Raw genomic sequence first — 11,653 nt, 5'->3', positions numbered from 1 at the left:
CTGTACTTATTGCCTACGGGCGCTACTTTTCTCACTTCCCGTCACTGGAGGTTTACTCGTGATGTGGTTAGCTACTTACAGCGGGGGCTGTGATTTATATTGTATATTAGTTCAGTTGTCTTTCGTTTTAGAGTTTTATTTATTTCAGTCTTGTCTATATTATTATCGAAAAAAAAAATATTCACGTTTTTCCGCATTAAGTTTATTTTTGTTACTAAAGTGACGCCACCGTAATCGGGGTGTTACACTGTGGTATCAGAGCACGGTCGAGTCTTTCGGGAGTTGTTGGGAATAGGTCTTCTGTGCTAGGTTGTGTGACTCTGCAAAGAGTGAAAATTGATTGTCAGCAAGCGATTTTTCGCTTAGAATTGATTGAAGTTATTGCTTAATCATATTGTATAGTTATACTAGATGCTATCTTATGATGAGTACTAACTGTTTGCTTAACTTAACAGAACATGGTGAACACTAACCAATTAGCTGAGATGATGGCCACTATGGCCCAAGCTGTGACAGCGCAAGCAAACGATAATGCTATGAGGCGTGCTGCTGAAGAAGCACGTGATCAGCATCAGCGCCAGAGGGAAGTAACTCTGCACCAAAACAAAGGCCTGAATGATTTCAGGAGGCAAAACCCACCAAAGTTCTCTGGTGGTACTGACCCAGACACAGCGGATCTCTGGATCCAGGAAATCGAGAAGATTTTCGGTGTTTTGCAACTGTTGAGGGTGCCAAGGTAGGCATGGCAACTTACCTGCTGCTGGGTGATGCGGAGTACTGATGGAGAGGCACCAGGGGGATTATGGAAGCTAATCAGGAGGAGATCAACTGGAACTCCTTTCGAACTGCATTCTTGGAGAAGTATTTTCCAACAAGTGCTCGGGATGAGCGGGAGGCGCAGTTTCTGACACTCCGTCAAGTAGGTATGTCTGTACCAGAATTTGCTTCCAAGTTGGAATCTCTAGCGAAGCATTTTCAGTTTTTCAACGATCATGTTGATGAGCGCTACATGTGTAAGCATTTTGTTAATGGACTGAGGCCTGATATCGAGGACTCAGTGAGGCCATTGGGAATTATGCGCTTTCAGTCGTTGGTGGAGAAAGCCACAGAAGTGGAGTTAATGAAGAATAGGAGGTTGAACCGTGCTGGAACTGGAGGACCGATGAGATCAGGTTCTCAAAATTTCCAAGACCAAGGGAAATTTCAGAATGGGAGGCCATATCAGTGCCCTGCTAAAAAAGGGTTTACTTCAGGATCTTACAGACCCATGACGGGTACTGCTGGTGGTTCTGGAGATCGGACTTTGAACAGGGAGGTGACCTGTTTCAGATGTGGGAAGCCGGGGCACTATGCTAATGCTTGTCCCGACACGAGGCCCAAATGCTTTAATTGTAACAAAATGGGGCATGATGCCGGTCAGTGCAGAGCAGCCAAGACGGAGCCAACCGTGAACACTGCTCGTGGAAAGCGTCCTGCTGCTAAAGCAAGAGTTTACACCATAGACGGTGAGAGAGCTGAGGGGTTTGTCAGAGGAGAGCGCAAGAACGATGGTAACCTTCTAACCATTCTTTCTTATTCCAGTATAATATGTTTCATTACTCTCGTAGCGTGTGCAAACACACCTAACTTACTTATACTGTCTGAGCTTGACCTTATAGTTAGTACACCTATTAAGACTTTACTCAGTTATAGCTCGTATTTAAACTATAGAAGTACACAAGGTTTAGAATAACATGCTAAGCCTAGGAAGTAGTCTTCCACCGATGCGTTTAAACGGAGGTATATTGCGGATCCGACACATGTTATCGAGCTGGATGACAGTAAGTTGAAGGATGAGATGACGAAATGACTAGTTAAGTCCCTTGAGGTATAGTTATGATTTGACCTTCTAGCGGTTAAGTATCGATTTGTGGGAAGTGTTAGGAATTTCAATAAGTCGAAATTTGTTTAAGTGAGGAAGGTTTGGAAGACGGAGACAACAATAATGGATTGTTGGATATTAAGAGGATGATTAGCTTATGAGTGGTTGATGAATTTATGATTGAGGGGATGAGTCTTGTCATGCACGAGGTATTAAGACTCAAGTCGAGTTTTAAATTTGAACGGTGACTGAGTAGAAGATTGATTTCGTGGTGCGAGTGATGATAGTTACGAGGTTGGAAGTGACGTTAATGGACTAGTAGGTTCCAAGGCAATAGTTCGTCTAGGAGTTATCAAGCGACCGAGTTGAGTTTGGATCATGAGTGAACATCACGAGGACAAGTTGAGCATTCACTCCGGAACATAGAGATGTACCGAGCTTCTAATTAGTATTTTGGACGAACAAAAGCAAAGGAGCAAGTGGTTAAGGTTGTGCGATTGCACGAATGCCAACAAATATTATTTCTAACGGAGACCCGACGCAAGTGGTCGAACCGGACAACAGAGAGTTGGAAGACGATATGTCTTTTGAGACGCCGTCGGTCAGCATTGGGACTAGAAGAGTGAAACAATCGAAGGGAAAGCAGAGTGCTTTAGAGAAAGTCATTTGGAAACAAAGACACAGACGGTGCCATATGGGAGTTAGAGGAAAAGATCAAGGAACAATATCCAGAACTTTTTACTGATCCTTAAGTTTCGAGGACGAAACTTTCTTTTTGGAGGGTAGTAATGTAAGACCCAAGTTTTTAAGCTTATGCTAAGTGAATAAAATCTTATTCACGATTAGGGTTGATGTATTGTGAAGGGAAACCTGAACAAGAGTTTATTAAATGAAATAAAATTATGAAGGAGAAAGTTCAGGAAAAGTCTAAGGATTGCATCATGATCGATAAAAGTTATAGCACGATCGTTACACGCTTAAGCCTAGGTCAGAAACCCTAGTATATAGCTAGTTTTCACTTATAGGCACGATGGAAGTTAATTCCAAAAATCTTCAGAGAAATGTTAGAACTTCTCTTATTCCATATATGACAATCGTTTCGAGGCGAAACTCTAGGATCTACGAACGTCCGATTCCAATCATCGGAAGTTTGCCGAAACCGAAACCCTGGTATTTCAAAACCCTAGAATCACCCGACAATGAAGACTTTTTCTATTCGGAACATCAAATGAAGATTCCACACGCGTACACCCATTTCTCTAGATGATTTCCATCTTTCTTCAGAAGGAAGTTTTCTATTCCGACATTCGATGCACAAAGCAACTTATCGGGTAAAATAGTTTTACACCGACTTTGCATTAGTTACCAAAAATACAAGGAGACCTTATTTTAGTTTTGGAATTCTTTCGCCAAAACCTATCTTAGAATTCACGGAGAATGACGCCGGAAAAATCAGATTCGCGAAACTTTCATTTTACCGCGTTTTGCCAACCTCTATATATAGCAAGAAAGGTGAGAAAAATCACAAAAACTCCTCCATTTCTCTCCCAAATCCGCGAGCTCCATTGAAGAGGAAGGAAGAAGAGCTTTTGTTCGATCCTTGCTTGATCGTCGATTAATCAATTGCTACTTCAAGGTTTCGAGGTATAGTCGCTAATCCTTACCTCTGATCGCTTTTTCCATAGCTTTTCTGTAGACTTTTCTGAGCTGATAGTTTTGAGGTTTTTGCAAAACTATCCTGAATATTTCATTTTTGATTCTAAACATCTTCCTTACGTGCCCAAGATCACTTCTACCGGATTAGTTTTTTCGTTATGTCGCCGAAATTCCGCCGGAATCAATTTATGCCTCAAATACCCATTTTTGGAGTAAAGCTTCGTCTTTTGGGCTGAAAACTATCGCCTTAGCTTAGTGCTAGTAGGATTAGTTGTCATAAACGTCGTTAGTGACGTCCCTGTCAAATTTGCTTTTTGGGATTTCAGTTTTGAAATTCTAAGTTAAAAATCATGACCAAAAGACCCCTGCGACAGTTTTTGATCCGATAATTTTTCCGAGTTTAGAATACCCTTAGTTACGGCTAATGATAGCATAGGAACCAAGTTTGATCGAAGAAAAATCGAGCCCCACAATTACCAAAAGTGGCCGAGCCCTTTAAGGGGGGAGGAGGAAAATTTCCTTTTCCGAAAACTTGTCCTTTCGCGCTAGATTATCGTACCTCGGAGTATATACTACTTCGTGTAACCTTAGTAAGAATTGATAGCTTAGTTTCCGATAGATTTTGATAGTATTTATGTGGTTTTGCTCTAAAGGTGATTTTGAGGAATTCTCAGAGGAGCAAGGCTTTGATTGTGAAGAAGTGTTAGAAGATCATCCTGGAGAATCTACAGGTGAGGGCTTCTCACTGAATCTCTAGTTAATGCTTAGGGTCGATGCTTTCGACATTGTTTACTGTTTATGCACTTGTTTGTGTTTGATTGGAAAAATGTTTTCTGAGGCTTCGGCTGACAATGTAGATGATTCATCTACTGAATGTTTTTGAGATTGACTTACATGTTATGTGCTATGTGGGTAATCTAGGATGTGTGGTGCATACTTTATATGCTAAGTGCTACGTGGTTATTGCATAATATGTTGATATATGACATGTTGGTTGATTGTACTGAATTAATTATGCTCTTGCAATGAAATCTGTGATTCTGAGTAGTGAGAATAGCGGGCAGGTCATGCCGATTTTATTTTGAGAGTTTTGAGAAAGTTTGATAGGACGAATGAGATTCGGGCCTTGTTAGGGTGTTTTATGGATCGAGACATTCTCTGGAGTCAGTTGGGGATTAGGAGATCCCGAGAACTTATAAGATTTTGCGATAAGACTAAAAGGATATTATTTTGAAAAGAAAACTCATAAGACATTAAACAACCTCTAAATCTTCAAATAATGATAACAAACTCGAAAGGAAGCTTAGGATGCAAATCTTAGTTTTTGGAAAATGAGAAGTGTCGTCGGATCCAAGTGTTGAGGAAGTTGGGAAGTATTGAGTATGTTGATGCTCTTGTGCTGTTGGAGCAGCTGTGTTGTTGGACTATCCTGGGGATAAGTCCGGGAAATTGATAGTTTCCGAGTATGTTGATACTCTTGCTCGTTGAGCAGTTTTGACCATCGGATTGAGATGAGTCGGATGATTTGGAGATCATCATGAGTTATGTGTTGTTGTGAAGATGTGTCTTTTGTCGCAGAATCGACTGTTACCTTAGGGTAAGTTTTTAGAGACATTAATTTAGCTAGAACACGTGGCGACGTGTCGAGTGAGATTCGGAGACGTTGTTTGACTAATCATCCTGCATTCATGCAACATTAATGAGGTATTAACACAGGACGTACTCTGGACCTCGTCGGTTTCCAAAATGGTCATAAGACCCGGAATGCCGTGTAAGAGCGTTTGTAGACGACTCTTGTAGCAGACCGAAATGGCAGACCTTCGGGTTACGGCTGATCTGGCTACCTTTGTGTGGTGTAAGAGGCACGCGGGCGGAAATGGTCCCACCGTTGCTGGTGCTAGGATTGCTCCGTTGATGTCCATCCGTTTCCGGAATGCATTTGGTTAACTGGGTTAACCGTCATATCATTTCATGCAACATGCATACTGACTTAGTTGCTGAGTGTGATTGATAATTGATAATCCTATTTGATGCATGCAAATTGTTATTACTGTCTTTTATATTCATTATGGAATATGCAACCCTAGGATGTTATCCCTAGCTATAAGCCTAAGTGGCTATTTCTTATCTGTATCTATTGGTGCTGTTATTTACATAATTCTTTGGAGTTGACCCTCGCGTCTTCTGTGTGTGCTTTGGCGGACTACGCCCTTTGTCAGATGTCCATGGTGGACTAGTTCATGATGGTTCACCCTTCGGGGGGAACTAGGGTTGAGATACTGGAACAGGAGCGCATCGCGGTAGCGAGAGGAGGACGGATGGTGTACATAGTCTAGGTCGTTCTGGATTTCGAATTCGGACGACGATCATGCTAGCATGTAGGTTTTAGTGCTGGTGTGAGCTCCTCGAGATGGGATTAGTGTAGGAGTAGAGTCTTAGCTCTGAACATCATTTGTTTCTTTGGGGACAGGGTAGTTTCCCACCTATAGCTTTTTGTGTGGTTTCTTTACGGGAATCACAGAGAGTTGGTTGGACTTAGGAGGTCTTGTTTCAGGCCGATTGGGCTAACTTATTCTCGTTTTGGAGGTTTGTGTTGTGGACACTTCACCTCTACTTTGGTCTGTACTTATTGCCTACGGGCGCTACTTTTCTAACTTCCCGTCACTGGAGGTTTACTCGTGATGTGGTTAGCTACTTACAGCGGGTGCTGTGATTTATATTGTATATTAGTTCTGTTGTCTTTCGTTTTAGAGTTTTATTTATTTCAGTCTTGTCTATATTATTATCGGAAAAAAAATATTCACGTTTTTCCGCATTAAGTTTATTTTTGTTACTAAAGTGACGCCACCGAAATCGGGGTGTTACAAAATCCTTTCATCATCCAAGAGAAGAACCACAGAGTCAAATCTTTTATCCAACCTTCTCTAGAGTTAGAACAAAAAGTAAATCTTAGAGTCAAATCTCATCCAAACACTTTGTAGTTCGTTGTTATGTAAGAAGTGGACTCTGTAGAACCAGACGATCTTGAAAAAAGATCATAGGAGAAGTCCTTATAAACTTGTAAGGAGGAGTCCTTATAAACTCACTAGGAGGAGTCCTTATAAATTCGTTAGGAGGAGTCCTTATAAATTCACTAGGAGAAGTCCTTATAAACTCGTTGGGAGAAGTCATGTTGAATACTTGTTGTAAGAGAAGTCATTGATACTTGTTAGTGAAAATCTTGGTTAAGCCAAGGATTGGACGTAACCTCATTGTTTGTGGGTGAACAGGATATATCGTTGTGTGCTTACTGTCTATTTCTTTCCCACTTTTATATCTGCTGCATCAAACAATTGCGAAAAAAATTTCTAAACTCATATTCGTTTTAAAACTCAAGTTTTAACGGGAACACAATTCAAACCTCCATTTCTTGTGTTACTTTTCCGATATCAGTTCCAATCCCCAATTCTTCTCCAACGACTTCGCTGGCACGATGGCGAAGGAGGGGATGACAGCGGTTCCTGGTCTGGAAATTCAAGAAGAAGATGATAGAATAAGATTAGCACATTAAATATTGTGATTATTAAATATGTTTTTTGAAAAAAAAATTTAAAACTTGGAAACCTGCTACACCAAGTCAAAAGTACGTTGTGCAAATTTAAAACTTGTGCATAATAAATTCCTCCAATATTGGATATTTAATACAAATTAAGAGCAAATTTAATCCTACTACTTACTCATTTTAACCACATTTCATAAACTAGGAGTATGTGGGATAATTATTTCCTTCTTATATGAATAACTAGTATTTTTTACACGTGCGATGCACGGGGGATATTCATTTTTTTTACTGCGTACAATTTTAAAATCTGTGTTATTGTTGTTATATGTTTAAAAGATAATGAACATTGATATTAATATCAGTCACACCTATCATTATCATCCCCCAATGTGTACCACACTTTAAAGTGTATTACATTTTCACTACTGCTACACATTAGGGTGGTTGGTATTATTAAGGGTGTGTGTAGTATTTTTAACAATGGCCAAAGATGATTTACAGATTAATAAAGGATAAAATTTAATTTTAGATATAAGAAAATATTAGTTTGTAAGTTTTTTTTTTTCATGATAAATGTGTTTGTTTTTATCTTGCAGAAAAGAAACTATTATTTATAGGGTTAACTATCAGATTGGTCCATGTCTTTGTCTCGCCGTCTGAGATAAGTCCCTCCCCGGAAAATTTATTGCATTTGGTCCTCGTCTTTGAAATATTTTTGGAGCGAATCCTCGCCGGAGGTCGGAGCTCCGGCGAGTGCTTAAATGACATGCTGACTGGGTTTAATGAGGTGACGTGGATTAAAAAATATTTAAAAAAATTAACAGATAAGAAATTTTTATTTTATTTAAAAAATAAAAACAAATAACAAAACTAATACCAATTATTAAATTAATCAAAACAATTAACAACCAGTTCTTCTTCCCTGTAATGATTCTCGATGAACTTCTTAGCTGCCGCAACCTTCTCCATGGTCAAGGTAGACCTTAGCACCTCCTCTCCTCTGTTATCTTCCTCCTCGAGATCCTCCATCTCTCTCGCTCGCTCAATCAGCGACACCACCCTCTTCCTCTTCCTGTTGTCAATAGCCAGATCAAAGGAGGTGAATCAGCGACACCATCCTCTTCCTCCTTCTGATCCCGAACTGGAACCACGTTGAACCGAAGCCATTTCTTCCTGCTTCTGATCTTCAACATCATAACAGAAACCCATAAACACATAAATCAATTTCCAGAAAACAAAAAACCCCAATCCCCACCATAACCGCCCCATGGAAGAAGAAACCTAGGAGAGTGAGACCCAGAAGTGGTGGTGGTGGCCAAGAAACTCAGAAGAAAGAATCTTGTGGTGGTGGCAAAGAATCTCGCTATGTTGAAAAAGGGAGATCAATCGGAAGAAGAACCTCACGCTGGTCATCCTCTGCCTTCATGAAGTCACGCTGTTAAACCTCCAAACCCACCTTTGTTGAAGATCAAGTGAAGGAGATAGAGGAAGCAAGCCATAAGTGGGGTGGAATCTATAAGATAAGAGAAAGACTTGCAGAGTCTAGAAGAGAAAGAGGTTAACAGAAGAAATGAGAAAGAAAAAACCCCAATTTCTTCCTGCTTCTGATCTGCTAGCACAAAACCCCCAATTTCTTCTCCTTTTTCCCTCCTCACCCCAGAACCCATCGCAACCCACCCCACCACATGCAACCTAGCAATCAAACTCAGCAATCCTCACCCACCTGCAACCTCACCCCCACCCCCAAACCTCAACCTACAACCTCACCCTCACCCACCTACAACCTCACCCTCAAACCCTCACCCGCAAACCCCAAACCCCAACCCGCAACCTCACCCATGGCCGCAGAAGCACTGTCAGTTCTGCAACCTCACCCCACCCCCACCCGAAACGTCAACCTCAAAAACCCCAAATCCACACCAAACGAAAACCCCAACCTCCATGAGGAGAAGGCAAGCTCAGATTGAAATCGAAGAAAGAAGACGAGTTGATGGTGGAAAGGGGTCGGTGATGGCGGCGAAACAGGAGCTTGGATAACGCCGCCATCACCGGCGTAACAGGAGCTTGGCGGCGTAACGAAGAAGAAGAGTGCCAGGAAGAAGAAGCAGCTCGGTTTGTCTGATTTGGGGATTTTGGGGGTTGATTTTAATTTTGGGGTTTATTTTGATTTATGGGTTAATTTCAGATTAAGGGGTTGGTATTTTTATTTTAATTTTAGATTAAGGGGTTAGTTTTATTAATTGGGTTTATTTTTATTAATTAAATTACAAAATCTGACATGTTATTAAATTTTTATTTTTTTATTTTTTTTAAATCCACGTCAGCTAACTTAACACAGTCAGCGTGTCATTTCATCACTCGCTGGAGCTCCGCCCTCCGGCGAGGATCCGCTCCTAAAATTTTTCAAAGACGAGGACCAAATGCAATAAATTTTCCGGGAAGGGACTTAGGTCAGACGGCGACACAAAGACAGGGACCAATCTGATAGTTAACCCTTATTTATATATATATATATATATATATATATATATATATATATATATATATATATTCATCCTTATTTATGTTAATCAATAAACATATAAAAAGAAATCTAAGAGATAAAAGGTAGTGAAGAAAAAGAGAGAAAAAATAAAAATACATGAGAGTTTAAAACTAGGCAAATTATGTGAGGTAAATTTGATGTGCATTTAGGTAATTTTCATATAGATTTTTATTTTTTGTTTCATGTGGAATGAAAGTAACTTTCCCCTAGGAGAGATAACCTCACAATGATATGGATGTTCTCGACTCAAACATGATTTCCTTCAAAGAAAGACGTCTTACCCAAAAAGAAAGTAATTTTCATTTTTTTTTGGAGGTAACAGTAGTTTTCATATAGAATAATTGTTGATTTTTTTTTTTGAAAGATAAAGGAATATGTATTATTATTGTAACACCCCGATTTCGATGGCGTCACTTTAGTAACCAAAATAAACCTAATGCGGAAAAACATGAATATTTTTTTTTTATAATAATAACTAAGACAAGACGGAATTAAATAAAACCCAACAATAACAATAATCAGAACTAATATACAATATATAAACAGCCCCCGCTATAGTAGTAACCTCGTCACGAGTAAACCTCCAGTGACGGAAAGAAAAGTGTAACGCCCGAAGGCAAAAGGTACAATTCACAAGAAAGGTCAAGTGTCCGCAACACCATCCCTCAAAACTGAGAATAAGCTGGCCCATCGGCCTGAAGCAAGACCTCCTAAGTCCAACCAACTCTCTGTGATTCTCGTAAAGAACCACACAAAAAGCTATAGGTGGGAAACTACCCTGTCCCCAAAGAAAACAAATGATGTTCAGAGCTAAGACTCTACTCCTACACTAATCCCATCTCGAGGAGCTCACACCAGCACTAAAACCTACATGCTAGCATGATCGTCGCCCGAATCTGAATCCAGAACGACCTAGTCTATGTACACCATCCGTCCTCCTCTCGCTACCGCGATACGCTCCAGTTCCCGCATCTCAACCCTAGTTCCTCGCGAAGGATGAACCATCATGAATCAGCCCGCCAAAGACATCTGACAAAGGGCGTTTGTTCGCCAAAGCACACACAGAAGACGCGAGGGTCAACTCCAAAGAATTATGTAAATAATAGCACCAATAAATATAAATAAGATAATAGCCACTTAGGCTTATAACTAGGGATAACATCCTAGGGTTGCATATTTCCACAAAGAATATAACGACTGTAAATCACAGTTAACATGCATCAAGTAGAACTAACAAGTATCAAACACACTCATCAACTATGTCAGTATGCATGTTGCATGAAATGATATGCAGGTTAACCCAGTCAACCAATATGCAATCCGGAACGGATGGACATCAACGGATCAGCCCTTCACCAGCCACGGTGGTGCCATTTCGGCCCGCGTGCCTCTTACACCACACAAAGGTAGTCAGATCAGCTGTAACCCGTAGGTCTGCCATTTCGGTCTGCTACAAGAGACGTTTACAAACGCTCTTTCACGGAAATCCGGGTCTTATGACCATTTTGGAATCCGACGAGGTCCAGAGTACGTCCTGTGTTAATACCCCATTAATGTTGCATGAATGCAGGATGATTACTCAACCAACGTCTCCGATCTCACTCGACACGTCGCCACGTGTTCTAGGTAAATTAAAGTTTCTAAAAGCTTACCCTAAGGTAAAGTCGATTCTGCGACAAAATACAATAATCATAAAATGAGTGCAACCACTCACGATGACTCTTCGGGTCATCAATGCTCTCACGAAGTCTCACGCTTTAGTGAAGTTTCATGCTCTCACAAGGTCTCACGCCTCAGTGGAGTTCCATGCTTTCCACAAGGTCTCACGCCTCAGTGGAGTATCCCGCATTCACAAGGTCTCACGCCTCAGTGAAGCTTCATGCCGTTCACGAGGTCTCACGCCTCAGTGAAGGTCCATGCTTTCCACAAGGTCTCACGCCTCAGTGGAGTATCACGCATTCACAAGGTCTCACGCCTCAGTGAAGCTTCTCGGCTCATCCCTTGGATGGCTAACAAACTGCTCAACGAGCGAAAAAGTACCAACATACTC

This window comes from Lotus japonicus, chromosome 2 (genome assembly GCF_012489685.1).
Source record: "Lotus japonicus ecotype B-129 chromosome 2, LjGifu_v1.2".
NCBI classification, from domain to species: domain Eukaryota; kingdom Viridiplantae; phylum Streptophyta; class Magnoliopsida; order Fabales; family Fabaceae; genus Lotus; species Lotus japonicus.
The sequence above is the reverse complement of the archived record's forward strand: the minus strand, read 5'-3'. Positions refer to the sequence as shown.